The 15825-nt window shown below is 37.6% G+C and overlaps 1 protein-coding gene across 4 annotated transcripts in view; it reads left to right on the plus strand.

The window, feature by feature from the left end:
* Nucleotides 1-15825, plus strand: part of RGS6 (regulator of G protein signaling 6) — a 582944-nt gene that overhangs the window by 348057 nt on the left and 219062 nt on the right. The window lies entirely within an intron of this gene.

Raw genomic sequence — 15825 nt, forward strand, 5'->3', positions numbered from 1 at the left:
CATATTTAGCAATCCATAAAGGGTGCAGGGTTTGCCTTTCAATTGTTATGGAGGAAATAAAATAGAAAGGAAAAAGCCACTTGTACCCAGAGAGCTGGGAAGTTTTGAACTTTGATCAGTTCTCTAAAACTAGATGAATAATATAAATCATCCAGTCATTTCATGCCTTTTTGGTTTAACCTCAGAATCTTTTTCTGTAAAAAGCCTCTCTCACTGGGGATAATAGAGTGAATGACCTCAGTATCAGTGTTTGCTGTCTTTGTAAAGTGCAATTGGTTTTATCTGGTGTGGAATGTCTTTTTGATTTTAAATTCCTATTTTTAGCTTCTCCATATTTTGTGTTATGTGGTCACTCTTACTCTCCACCCCCTCGCACCAGAGATCTATCCACACACCCTTTGTAAGTCTCTATAAAAAGGTTTCATGCAGAGCTAGAGTTCTTTTGAGGGACCTGTCATCAGCCTGCTGACACCCACACATCCTCAGGGCCTGAGTGAGGATGGGCACAGGGGCGTGGATGTAGGAGCTTGGATCTCCTGACTCCTCAGGTTATAAGTCGTAATAGGAAGAAAGTGTCTCGAGGCCAGGAAGCATGATTTGGCGGCTAGAACCTAGCACACTGGCTGGCACACATTTGACTCTTAATAAATGTGTGCTCAATGAATGAACAACTAAATGGATAGTGAATGAGTGAACACACTTGCGTCTCAACAGGAGATGGATCACAACCCGACATTCACTATAGGCTCTTGTAATTTTTCAATATGATTGAAGTTGGCAGCTTGTACGTTTACACTTGGTTTAGAAAAGTTCCATTAACCTGGTCCTCGTGCAATATGGTTCTATTATTAATTCATGCATTTGAAAGAACACACACACTGAACGCAACAGCAAATCCTTTTAAGCTCTACGCTCTGGTGAAGAGCTTCTTTCTTTCATGCTCAGGAAAAAAAATCACTGGTGGTGATGGCAGCAGACTGGTGGCTCGAATCTCTGCTCACAGCCTATGGAGGAGAGAGCCCACGATGACAGGTCACCTGTATGGTCATACCTGTGATTGGCCAAAATTGTATGATTGAGTTAAATTTAAATTTAATTGTATGATTTTGGTTAAAATTTGTGTGGAGACACAAAAGACCCTGAATAGCCAAAGCAGTCTTGAGGGAAAAAAGCGGAGTTGGAGGAATCAGACTCCCTGACTTCAGTCTCTACTACAAAGCTACAGTCATCAAGACAATATGGTACTGGCACAAAAACAGAAATATAGATCAATGGAACAGGATAGAAAGCCCAGAGATAAACCCATGCACTTTAATTAAAGTTAAATCAGTATTTAACTCAAAGATTGGAGATGTATTCTGGGTATTGCAACCGTTAGTTTGTCCCGGCCTTTATTTTCTGGCAGATCATTCCTTCCTCTCGTCCTTCCCCCCAGCACTGGTGTAAATTGTGTTTTGTGAGAGGACAGCTCCTCCTCTCCTTGCCTCCCCCTCCCTCCCCCTCCGCCGGCTCTTCACGCCCTGTCGGTCATCTATTAGTGATGACCCTTCGGCATCTTGTCTGCCCCAGGGTTCCCAAAGCCCTTGTGCACTGCTGAGCAGAGACAGGTGCAGGGTCTGGTGGGGGGCCAGGACTGCTGCTCCGAGCATACCAGGACGCCTTTCTCTTCCTGCTGCCGGAGAGGACGCCTGGCACCAGAGATATAACAGCGGTGGCGATGGTGGCCAGTGCCCAGGAGGGTTTGTTTCTCTTGTCTGTTCTCTAGGAAGCAGAAGGTTAAACTGTTCATTTTCAGAGACCTCCTGGATATAAAATCCTGAGCTTTGTCTTTCTGGAGTGGACCAATTCCTAGGCTCTTGACCTTGACTTCAACGCATCAGTTGCCCACCCCTTAGAGTGGGTTTCTTTCCTCTCTATTTGGTCAGGACAAAGGAGGCTAATGTGTGCTGTTAGCTTAGTTATTGGGGACAAGCACTGGCAGACAAACACCGGCAGAAAAGCACCGGCAGAAAAGAAGCTGATTCTGTTTCCCCCCTTCTTATTCAAACAAATGTTAACAAGATGATTGGGTGAATACTGTCCATGGAGTGGCCTTTCTGCAGCAGATTCTCTGCTTGAGGATTCCTCAGAGAAGGCTGGAGCCCCACTGGACCTGTTCACCTTCACATCTGTATGCATGATTTACACACACCGAGCTCCATCCGCATGTCCACAGCCAGCCTCCCCTGAAGCTTCGCAAGACGCAGGCTGCTGCTTTAGGGAATGTCAGAACCGGACCCTCCCAGGGACTCATCTCACTGGCTTATCCCATCATGATCAGATTTCATAGCTGAGAATTCAGAATTCATAGGGCCCAGGGTAATTTTAGGAAAAGACAACCAGATGTCTACTGCCCAGTTCCCAGAAGGTAAAACAGGTGTTATTCTTGATAGAATAACGAAAAACAGGACCCTGCTGTGTCCCAGGCATCCAGCAAACTTGACTCAGAATTATTCTAGAAAGTAAGGGAGTGATTTATGTGCTCACTCTAGCCAAGGAGTGCGGAGCGAAGGGAAAACCATCCTTTTAGTCCTCATCTCCTACAAGGGACCGTGTACTTAAGGCTTTTCCAACCTTGCTCAGGATTGTATCACAAAATGAACAGTTCTTTGCTCCACAAAATATTTTAATGAAAGTAAAACAAGGGATAAGAGCCTCATGTAATACTGGTCTTGCTTATTTCACATCTTCAAAGGCCTTTAATAATTTCTATTATGTGGCTATGTGATTTTTATCACACAACCTCAGACTCTTACATTTTTTAAATAACTCACCGGCAAGAACCAATGTCAGAACTAAATGCTAATAAGATTTGGTCTGAGAGACTAACATGGGAAGATTGTTAATGTTTAATGCACTCACATCAAAGTGAGATAATCCTGCTGCCGAAGGTCAAGAGAGCTTTTAAAAAAGAATAGAAGAGAAAACATGATTGTAGCCATTCTGTTTTTCTCACGCAAATAAATCTAGTTTAAATGTTTTACAGCCAAGCCCAGGAGAGACATTTCTTGGCAATCTGGCAATTTCCCACGTATTGTTCACGTGGTTTGTCTCTTTCTTCTTCCTCTTTGTTTCTAATGATGATGATGAAAAGCATCCCTGGAATATTCCATGCCTTCCAAGTACTTCTCTCATTGTCACTCCAAAGGACCACTGTTGGGTTTTATTACCATCATTGATATATATAGTTCATTTGCATACAAAATTGTGGTTTGGTTTTAGAACTCTAGTGATGGAAGTTATCACTCAGCAGTGAGAAAAGGAAGAATGACCTTCAGCCATGCAGTAGGAAATTGCAAAGAGTTCTGCTCCTGGTTCTCTTGCCGAATCAAAAGATTACAAGGGTCAAGATCGATTTCTTCATTTTCTTTAGGCAGCATTCTGAAGAGGGCCCAGCAGAAAACTCCAGCCCTAGAATCTCTAGTAATTGAAAAAAGAAGCAAGTGTTCTTGGGGACCTTATGTGATGTTCATAAAAGGGCACCGGCTTCTGGGGGCAGCCTGGAGTCGCTGGGTTCAGTTTGCGTGTGCACAGAATGGCCCCTGCAGAGTTTCTGTGGGGGGGTGGAGCACGCCGGTGCTCTTTATGAAGCTTCCAACAAGCTTATAGAGTTGCTTTATTTGGCTGGTAAATATTTTCTTGGTCCTCAGCCCTAATTTTCTCTGGCAGATATTGTTCCATAGCTTTGAGATAAATGCACCCATTGAAAACTCTGGGATAAATCCTCACGTGGTTCTATTGTCACTCATCATTTTGCCAAGAAACATTAGTGAAGAAAGCTATAAAGTGGCCGATTAAGTTTTTTGTGTTTTTTTGTTTGTTTTGCTTTTTCATCTTTTTGTGTTTTAGTGGGGGAAGAATCTGTCTCAAAAGAAAAAGCCAGGTTCTGGTTTTAGCTCTGCCCTCTAACTTAATGTGTTCCTTTATGCAAAGGTCTGAATCTTTCCGGGAATTAATTTCTTTGTCAAATGACCCAATGATACCTGCCCCAGTTGACCTATAGCATGGTAGTATGGATAAAGTAAAATCACAAATGTGAAAGTGTTTGCAAAATTCTAAAATGTTTAGATAGCATTTCCTCATGTGTCAGGGGGGTAATGAGTTACAATGCTACTGCAAAAAGGCGATTATGAGGATTGAATGTCAAAGGGCTTAGAAGAGACCCTGACACGTGAATCGCACCCTGTAGACGGCAGCTGGAAGACCAAGTGGTGGAGGTGTTACCCCACAATCCCTTCTATAACTTCCACCCATGCGAAGCCAAGGAACCTAACTGGCCTCACTCCAATGCTAATATTCATCACTATAATGCTAATATTCTTTGACTTCAGAGATTTTGCCTTTTTTGGATCCTCACATTTCTGCTTTCCAGGCATTTGCCAGAGTTTAGCTCTCCTATCAAAGGGAATCTGCTATCAGCAAAGAATGACCTTGGAGCTGGAATGATCTCGGTGCTAAGTTTGAAATCTAGCTTTTTACTTACTGGTTATGACCTCAGACAACCTTCCTCAATACTTGGGCCTCAGTTTCTTCAACTGGGGATGGTATTATACCATCTCCCTCATAGGAGATGACACAAATGCCACAGTCAGAGAGGCTACCTGATTGGCAGGGCCCAGTGCAAAATGAAAATGCAAGGTTCCTTGTTCAAACATTATTAAGAATTTCAAGATGGTGACAACAGAGCATTAAACCAAGCATGGGGTCCTTCTGAGCCCAGGGTCCCGTGCAACTGTGCAGGGCACATCTGTGAACCTGGCTCTGGCCACAGTTCCTGGTACAGTGGCAGCCTGCCACGTAATAGGCATTCAGTAAAGACTACTGCTTTCTTTCTTTTCCTCTCTCCTTTCCTCTCTTCTTTCCTTTATAGCTATGTATCCCTAGGAAGAGTTGGTTTCACTCCTAAACCTCCTACTGCAACTTCTCTGACAAGCCCACTTAGGATGGTTCCCTCTGATGATTAAACTGCTTCTTCCTTTCTGCCCCTGAAATTAGGGAGCCAGGTGGTAGGATTAAGAAAGGATAGCTTATCTATACAACCTTCCCATCTTGTGTCTGTATTTCCCAAGCACTTTCAAAGGCAGCCCAAGAAAGTAAAGAAATAACAGCATCATGATACATATGAAGAGGCTAGAATATATATATTCTATATACATATGTATGTGTATATATATATATGTATGTGTGTGTGTGTGTGTATATATATATATATATATATATATATATATATATAGGTGGAGGGGGAGGAAATGATGGAGAAGGTAAACTGAGGTGAAGAAAACGAACAAAAGAAAATGATGGTATTAGAAGAAAATAAAAGCCTGCACTTCACAAAGGATATCATTTTGCTACCCTCTGTCTAAGCACAATTGACACAGATTAGTTGTAAAATCACTTCTTATACTTGTTTCCCCAACTTTCAGCCATTTCCATGAAATAAAGCAACCACACATTTTCTGAGGGTTTGATTTCCTTGTCTGTGAACTTCATAATTAAAAAAGTATTCTGTTATGCATTGTTTTATTCAGAATTCACAATATCTGGGTGTTTGGATATGTAACTTACCTCTTCATTTTGTAGAGGAGGAGATAAAGTAACCTTCCATAGTTACTGGGTCAGTTGGGAATATTTTGGCTCCACATAGCAGAAAATCTGAATTACTGTGTCTGTATTTGGTGGGGAGATGGTCCTCTTAATAAGAGTCTTGGAAGCAGACCACTGCCTCAGGGGCTGGGCAGCTCATAGACATCATGGTTCCTTTCTGCAGTTCTCATGGTCTTTCCTTCAAGGTCACAAGATGGCTGCTTTCACTCCAGGCATCACAGCCATGGTCAAGGGAAGAAGAAATGTGGGAAGGAGCAGTATCAGCCACCTTGTTTCCTTTTCTCCTGAAAGTTAAACTTTCTCAGGCATCCTCTGCTTATGTCTCAATGGCTTAGAACTATGTCTCTTGGAAGTTCTTAGCTACATAAAAGGCTGAGAAAGAGGGTGTTTACTTTTCCAGCCTTTACACTGGAGGTGAGAGAGAAGGGTGCTAAGACACCTCTTGGGTGAAGCACACAACAGCGTAGGCTCTGTGATACAGAGTGGCAGGGCCAGAGACTGAACCCAAGATCTCCGACCCTGAGTTTAGTGCTTTTACCACTGTGCCATATTGGACTTCTTTTAAAAATGTGTTCAGCACCACCCACTTGGCCACTTCCTGCTGAGACGAGCAGACAGAAGTCACTCCACATTATGGAAATTTAAAAACAGGAAATACATTTACTATGCCTTGCCTTAAGGCTCCTCAGAGCGAAACTCTTCCAAGTTATGTGAAACTGAGAGGTAGGTGGCATACAGAGAATTTATTCCTCCCATGAGAAATCCTGTGCATTTGAAGTTTCATAGAACTAGCTGTTGTATATTTGGAAACACATAACAGAAATTGTGTGAGATATCGCTTCAGGCTCTGTGCCCTTCCAGCCTTAAGCTGCCCCTCTTCCCACCCTGCTTCAAATCACAACCATCTTGTTTTTTGGTAGGAACTATTTACATATGAAGATCATATTTGGATGCCCTTAGTGATTTATTAAACTCACTTTCCTAAAGCAAGACCAGAGTAAAAAACATACATAAATATCAGTTTGGAAGATTAGAAACAAAGGCCAAGATGGAATTTCTCCGCTGTAATCACCACATGCAGTTACCACAACAGGGAAGCTTACCTGAGTAATTCAGTCCAAGGTAGAGAAAGAACAGAATCTGGAAATGTAAATATGTTTCTGTTGGAGATACTTGAAATTACATTATTGCCAGCTTCTTTTTTTTTTTAGCTGGGGAATGTTGTATGTGGAATTTTTGTTGTGTTTTCTTAAATGCTCCTGGCAGTAAATTGGAAGTATAGCACCTGCTAAATATTTAGTCAGTAGTTGAAAAATTGAAAAACTCATGAAATCTGTAGGTGAATAACTCATGAAAACTTGTAGGTGAATAATAGCTGCCCTGGAGAGAATCATAATTCAGTGTTGACAAAATAACCCCCCTTGCATTTTTCTGGGGAATCTTTTATTTTTAGCAAGGGTGTTTGATACTCCTAAGTTAATTAAGAGTTTTGACAGATTGGAATGTTATTGATCCTAGCGGCAATGTTTAAGAACTGCCGTATATGTGCTAGGTACTGGGTTAGGCAATTGTGTAAGCATTGGATCATTAAATTCTCTCCCAACACTATACATTTGTCAGCTCTGTCTCTCTCGATGAATAACCAGGACCCTGAGAGGCTGTGTAAGTAGTCCAAGACCACGGCTGGGAAGGAGTAAAGTTTTTTCTGCCACTTCTTCATAAAAGTACTTCCCAGGCAGTGTGGGGGACCCAATGGATTGGCTCACTTGACCCTTGTTACAGCCCCTTCTATCTTGTCTAATCCCTCCACAGAGACCAGAAACCTCAAATTCTCAGCTTTTCTTGTGGCTTGGCTTGGTAGCCAGTAGACACAGTCTGTCCAATGATGTGTAGGTGGAATTCCATGGGAAAGCTTCCCTCCCCCCAATAGGTAAATCCTCTTTGCCTTTTGCCCTTTGTTCAGGAAAAGAAGATTCACTCTCTAGGCATTCAGTGGCTATTCTTTACCATGAGAAGGAAAGTTGTGCAGTTAAGGTTGGTATAACAGGAAGTCCAGGTCCTTGATGGCATTCTTGACCACTTGTACTAACCCTAGACTGCTTGGTGTTAGAATTCTTCTTAACACAAGAAAAATAATAATCTCTTATTGTATCCAGGAGGCCACGGATTGGTGTTCTGTCTGCCTGCCCACCTCCCCGGCCCCCTACAGCCAAATTAATACACCTGCATTTCTCAAAGTGTAGCTCCTAGTGTATAAGTTGTTCCTGAGGCAGAGGTAACTGAGAATGGTGATTGCATATATGTATAGTCAATGTTGCTCTTAGAATTACAATGCAATTCCATTAAAATGATAATATACATTAGATAACTCATGACTAATAGTGATTAAAGTAAAGGATGTAGTAGTCAGGTAAACCTGGGTTCTAGTGCTGGCTATAGCACTTATTGGTTATGTGACCTTGAGCTAGTCAGCTAAACTTGCTAAGTCTCAGTTTCTCATGTATGATTGGGAATAATAATAGCCCCACCTCGTAGGGATTTGCAGGGCACTTAACACTGGCTCGGGCACATAATATGCACACAGTTGGTAGTATTATTGTTGCTCATAATAATAGTAGAATTATTCAAGACTTACAGTTTGAGGGAACAGTTATGAAACATATAACAACCAAGGTAAAAGTGTTCTAATTTTCTCTCTCTGGATTCATCTGTTATGGTATTTTTTAAACTTAATCTAACATTAGTATCCTTCCAGAATTAAATCAATCTTTCTTAAAGGTCAATAGTTTCTCATCCTAGAGAAGCTTCTTTGGGCCTCTGAATGGTGAAAATATCTGTTTGTCCCTTCCCTTTATTTTCATTGTCAAAGGTCTTAGCTACTTTACCTAATTATTCTAGCCAGCTGCTTCCTGACACACTTATGGCCTCAAAGTTTAATACTTGATTTGGTTTCTTTTGACTCTAGTCCCCTATGTTGTGTTGATTTGTAAAACAGTGATTCTAAATGCTAAACCAGAAAGAAGAGCCACATGACTCATCTTGACCACGTGGCATTCTTGACCAATTGTACTAGCCCTAGACTGCCTGATGTTAGAATCCTTGTTACACGAGAAAAATAATAATCTCTTTTTGTATTCAGGAGGCCATTGATTGGTGTTCTGTCTCCCTGCCCACTCCACTTTGGAATAGTAAAAACAGCATGATGTCCTTTAAATTTTAAGATTTTATCAGAAAGAAAACTCTTCCCATTTTACTCTTGAAAATCATAAAACAGAAAAACAAGAGTAAAAAGTATAAATTCCATTTTCAGTAAAGCTAGGAGATTCTGTATCCATGAACCACAGTCTGTGACATAGGGCTGGTCAAATGCAATGGAGCAGGATTTCAGGAAGAGCTAAGACAAAATGACTGTGACCAGACTATAGGTTTTGATGAAGCGAATGGAAAATATCGCTCCAAAGTTGGCACTACAGAGTAAGCATACCCTAAAGGATGAAACCAATAACCCTTTGAAAAATGGCAAGAGTATTACAGAGCTGGAAGCAAAAGCTTCCTTAGACCCTACCTGACACCACATAATAGCAGATGAAGCCAACAAGGAAATGAGCAGGTAGATTGGTAAGACATTGCTGTAGCCTGTTGGCTGAGAGGAAGCACAGCTAAAATAGCTCATAAATACACAAACCTTTATAATGAGATTTAATGGTGAATCATGGCAAATTTATACCAACACACAGCAACAGCCTGCCTCCTACCCATACAAACTTCTTTCAAGTATCTGGATTGAGAAGAATTCTCCACATTTGATGAACAGTCACAATAAAAAAGGAACCAGCCCAGGATGCTATAACATACTACTTGCTACCGCAAAACTATTGCAATAGCAAAGGAGAAAAAGGACTGGAAAAACAAATGGTGAGTAGAGGACACTGACTGTTAGTGATTCTAACAGACAACTGAAAAATATAATGTGATCAAGAACTCAAACAAATTAAAGAAACCGCTGACAAGTTCAAAACAGATGAAGAGGTCAGGGATGATATGGTGAAATGAGAGGAGAAAAGAAACAAATGATATAGCTGACCAAAGAAGTGAAGTGGGAAAAGCAGCACAGATATGAAGATGATTTTGAAGAAACAAAGCAAAATACACACTGCTGAAAACAGAAAAGGGAATCTGAAGGGCAGGATTATCAAAGCAAATAAAGTAAAAAGGAACTAACATTTTTAAAGGATTAGAGATAAAATGGTAGATTTGGCTGTCAAAGAAGACACCACAGATACCTAATAAAATATCGCTGAAGAAAAGAACTAAAAAAATGAAACACAAAGAAATAGTCAAAGATATAATTCCACACAATTTTGAAAAAATAAAAGATGATGAGAATTTGTAGATTGAAAGGATCGACCATGTTCCAGGAAATTTTGTTAAAGATCTGTCAACACTATTGCTGTATTTTAGGAGTATTAATAAGCTTTAGAGATAAATAATCATTTGGTCAACCCAGCAGGAATACCGAGTAACCTCTATAAGATCAAAAGTTTTTTAAGAATCAGGATAACCTAAGGTTTCCTTACAGAAGCATTCAAAGATAGCAGAGATAATGCCTATGAAGCCCTCAATGAAAGAAAAGAAAGTGTGTGGCCTAAGAATTTTATACACAGCCAAACTGTCAATCAAAATAAAGACAGTATATAAAACTTGTCCAACATTTAAGAACCCATAGAAGTTAGTTCTCATGAGTCATTCTTTTAAAAAACTATTAAAGGAAAGACTGTAGCTGACTAAGAGATGAATGGAGAAAATCTGTCAAAAGAACTTCCAAGTAGGCACTGAATCCATTTAGCTTTTGGATTAAATCTAAAATAAATATGGGGAACTTCCCTGGTGGTGCAGTGGTTAAGAATCTGCCTGTCAATGCAGGGGACATGGGTTCGATCCCTGGTCCAGGAAGATCCCACATGCTGCGGAGCAACTAAGCCCATGTACCACAACTACTGAGCCTGTGCTCTAGAGCCCATGAGCCACAACTACTGAGCCCACGCCCCACAACCACTGAAGCCCATGCGCCTAGAGCCCGTGCTCTGCAACAAGAGAAGCCACCACAATGAGAAGCCCACACACCGCAACGAAGAGTAGCCCCACTCGCCGCAACTAGAGAGAAGCCCGTGCACAGTAACAAAGACCCAACGCAGCCCAAAATAAAATAAACAATTAATTTTTTAAAAACTTTAAAAAAATAAATAAAATAAAATAAATATGGAAATTTTGGTTGCAGGAAAAAAAGTATGTTATAAGCCCTGAATATATATAGATATTATAATTAATATAATATTAAGAATAGAGAAGTCAGAAGGATGTATATGTTGTTTTTTTCATCATTTATAGATGAAAATCAAAGGATCTCATTTAAACATGATAAATCAAGTAATTGCTCTTTAAGGATATTAAATATACAAAGGTAAAAAGTGTAAGACTATATATATATGTGCTTAGTTATGTATATACATACATATATAGACATACATGTAATTACATATACATTATCTATCTATCTATATCTATATCTGTATATATTTTAAATGAAATTCATGTGATGGAAGGAAGAGTAAATGGAGAACAGTTTTTTTTTTAATTGAGGTATAGTTGATATACAATATTATATGTTACAGGTATACAACAGTTTTATTGTTCAGAGTGGGAAGTTAAAAGGTACTGTTTCAAGAAATAGAGAAGTTAAATAATTAAATAGTTTACTTATAATGGTGCTCACTGGAAAAATTAATCATAACACAAACCTGCCCAGATAGTACAAGGAACACTCACAAAAATAAAACAAAGAAAATATAGACTGAGAAGTTTAAGATTTTTAAAAAATAAAGCAATAGAAACATAAAACATGACACAAAATGTTGTGAATTAAGAGTAAACACATCTGTCACACCAATAAATATGTAGGCTAAGCTCACAATTGAGTAATTAAATAAAACTTAACCATATGCTATGTACCAGACATATATCTAAAGCAAAGTGACTCAGAAACTTGAAAGAAGAAGGATGAACAAAGGAATATCATCAAATGCCAACAAAAAGGAAACAAAAGGCCATGATCTTAGTATAAAACAAGGTTGAATTTAGATCAAAAAGCATTAAGCAAGAAAAATAAAGATACTTTGTATGATAATGTGTATATTCCACAAAGAAGATCTAGCAGTCATAAGTATTTCTGTACCAACTAAAGGAGCATGGAAAGTTATTAAGCAAAGCTACACAAAATACAAGGAAAAATACTGAAATACTTTAGTTATAGGAAGTTTAACAAATAAAATGGACCAAAAGAAAGTAATGATATAAATGGCCTAAATAACATAACAAAGTTATATATATCAAGCAATCCCTAAAAACTGAGAGTACTTCATCCTTTTTTCCATGTCCACAGAAGGTTCCCCCAGATTTACTGTTCTTTAGCCCACACAGAAAACCCAAATAAATTTCCCAAATATTATCCTCTAATCACTCTGAGTCTAAAAAAAAATTGATCTGAAATTACACAATATTTAAAATTGATAGTGATTATAACCACACTACATATGTGGTTATAAGGGATCATCTAAAGCCATTGCTCAAAGGAAAATTCATGGACATAAGTACTTAAATTAATAAACAAGAAAGACAGGAAATCAAACCATTGTCTTCTACTCATGAAGCTAAAAACAAGGAAAATAAAATTAACCTAAGAAAAATATAAGGAAGAGATGAATGATTAAAGCAGGAAACAATAAATTAGGGGAAAAAAGAACAAATAAACTTTAGGAAAAAAGCAATAAATCATTAGTAAACTAACCAAGATGGATGGATAAATCATTTTCCCGGAAAATATAAATTCCCAAGCATGACCCCTAATAGAAAGGAAAAAAATCTAAATTAGCAACAAGAAATACAAAACATGGACAAAAAGCAAACCTATCCAAAGAAAACACCAGGCCCAGAATATCTCACAGATAACTTCCACCAAACCTCTAAGGAAAAGACAGGTCCAATATTATTTACACTCTTGCAGAATAGAAGCTAGCATACATCAATTGTATCCTGAAAAAGAGAGAACAAAAAAAGAAAGTTAAGACGAATATTGCTTATAAATATTGGTGCAAAAAAACCTAATTAAAATATTAGCAAACAAATCCAAGAGCTTACAAAGACAAGAATTGACTATGACCAAGTGGGTTTCTTTTTTAATTGAAGGATAGTTGTTACAATATTATATTAGTTTCAGGTATATAACATAGTGATCAAAATTTTTATAGATTATGCTCCATTTAAACTTATCATAAAATAATGGTTATATTCCCTGTGCTGCACATTACATTCTTTTATCTTATTTGTTTTATACCTAATAGTTTGTACCTCTTAATCCCCTTCCCCATCTTGCCCTGATCCTGACCCCTCTCCCCACTAGTAACCACTAGTTTGTTCTCTGTATCTGTGAGTCTGTTTCTGTTTGTTATACTCGTTTGTTTTATTTTTTAGATTCCGCATATAAGTGAAAACATCCAGTATTTGTCTTTATCTGTCTGACTACTTCACTAAGCATAATATCCTCCAGGTCCATCCATGTTGTTGCAAATGGCAAAATTGCATTCTTTTTCATGGCTGGGCAATATTCCATTATAAATAAATAAATATATATATAATATTCCATTATGTGTGTGTGTGTGTGTGTGTGTGTGTGTATATATATATATATATATATATACACACACACACACACACACACACACACACACACATATACCACATCTTTATCCATTCTTCTGTTGATGGATACCTAGGTTGCTTCCATATCCTGGCTATTATAAATAATGCTGCTATGAACATTGGGGTGCATGTATCTTTTTGAACTAGTGTTCTTGGTTTTTTGGATATATACCCAGGAGTAGAATTGCTGGATCGTATGGTAGTTCTATTTTTAGTTTTTTGAGGAAACTCCATACTATTTTCAACAATATAACATACCAATTTATATTCCCAAGTGGGATTTTTTTCTTTTAAAAATGTAAGAATGTTTCAAAATCTAGAACCATCTTAATTTAATTTGTATAATATTGTCAAAATTAAGAATCATTTTTATTATCTCAATAGATAACTGAAGAGGCATTTGATAAAATTTGTCTCCATTCTTGATGAAAAACCCATAATAAAATACTTCATTACACACACAGACACACATATACACCCTCACACATACTTAGCAACATATGTCCCCAAAGCTACTAACATATGTACTGGAGAAAAAGTAGAAACAGTGCCATTAATGTCAGCTACAAGAAAAGATACCTTAATCCACAGCATTAGTTAACATTACTCCAGCCCAAGTAGACATTAACCACCCAAGTAGAAGAGAGAAAGAAATAATCATAGAAATTGGAATCAGGAGTTAAGGTTACGATTATATGCAGATGATATATTATATACTGTTAAACACAAAGAATCATGGAAAAAGTGTTATAAACATTAAGGAAACTCATTAAGGTGATGGAGTATAAAAATACTACTACTAAAAATCTTCCAATACAAACAAAAATTGGTTAGAAAATATAACTGAAAAGATCCCATTTACAATAGAGAAAAATATAACAAGAAATGTGCCAAATAAAACATTTTAATGCTACTGAGGAGAATAAAAGATGATTTAAGCAATGCAAAGAGATACCCTATTTAACCTAAAGATGTCTTAGCTAAACTAAACTAGTGCAATCAAACACTAATAGGTGTTCTGAGAAGACAGGATGATTCTAAATCTCAAATACAAGTAAGCACAGCCTGAGAAATTGACAAAGAAAACTAAGAGTGGGGATTAGCTTTTCACATATTTTACAAAATACATTGTAAAGCTACAGAAGTTAAAAAAAATTGATTGACAGATAGATAATAGATAGATAAAGATAGCTATATAGACAGAGTACCATACCTGCATAACCAGGAAGCTCAATGGAAGAGTGTTTGTTTAGAAATAAACCAGACTACATGTGATAGATGACATGTTACCTATCAATGGAAAAATAAGATAATCTATTAAAAAATGCTACTGAAACAATTGGATACCTTTTTGGAAAAAAATAAAGGTGGATTCCATCCTCAAAACCTACACCAAAAGCAATGTCAGATGACTCAGATATTTAAATATGAAAAAGAAAATCATGAAGGCACTATTAAAAAAATGGAAAATTTTTATTAGCCTGTTTTGGGGAAGACCTTTCTATTTTAGACACAAAATGCAAAAACCATAAGTTAAAATATTAATAAATTCTATCTACTATAAAAAATTTCTGCATTGAAGAAAGCACCATAAACAAAATAAAAAAGTGACTTACTGAGAAAAATAATTTGCAAAGGACTTCTCTTCTTAACATATTAAAAATGCTAGTTTACAATTCTGTATTGTACACTTAAAGATTTGTCAAGAGGGTAGATCTCATGTTAAGTGTTCTTAACACACACACACACACATGCATACACACAAAAAGAATAGAAGAATAAAAGGAAGCAGGAGGAAACTTTTGGAGGTGATGGATATGTTTATTAACTTGATGGTGATGATAGTTTCACAGGTCAGAGGCGTATCTCCAAACTCATCAAATTGTATACATTAAATATGTCTAGTTTTTTGTATATCAATTATACCTCAAAAAAGCTGCTTTAAAAAAAAAATAGAATTAAAAGGACAATGAATGAAGTTGGTACTTCCCAATAAGAAATACTCATGATGGAAACAGTTGAAACATGCCCAATCCCATTCAAAAGAAGAGAATTGTACATTAAGACTACTGAAACTGCCAGTTTCCCAAAGACCTACCAGATTTCAGATTGACATGGATCAAAAAGCTTAGTTACATATTGTTGGTGACACTAGGGAAATAAGGTACCCTCGTAGATTTTTGGTGGGACCATGCACTGTTACAATGTTTATTAGGAACAAATTGCCAAATATTTACCAAGATATAATTTGCATGTATCTTCTGACTAAGAAATTCCACCTCTAGGGATTTACCTTACATTGCACCTGTGTGCAGTTGTGTGTACATGCACTTGTATGAAATGAGGTATGTATAAGAATAGTCATCGCCACATTGTTAAGAGCAAAAGATTATAAATTGAATGGTAATCAATATAGACTCATTACCA

Source organism: Balaenoptera ricei, chromosome 2, assembly GCF_028023285.1.
Source record: "Balaenoptera ricei isolate mBalRic1 chromosome 2, mBalRic1.hap2, whole genome shotgun sequence".
NCBI lineage: Eukaryota > Metazoa > Chordata > Mammalia > Artiodactyla > Balaenopteridae > Balaenoptera > Balaenoptera ricei.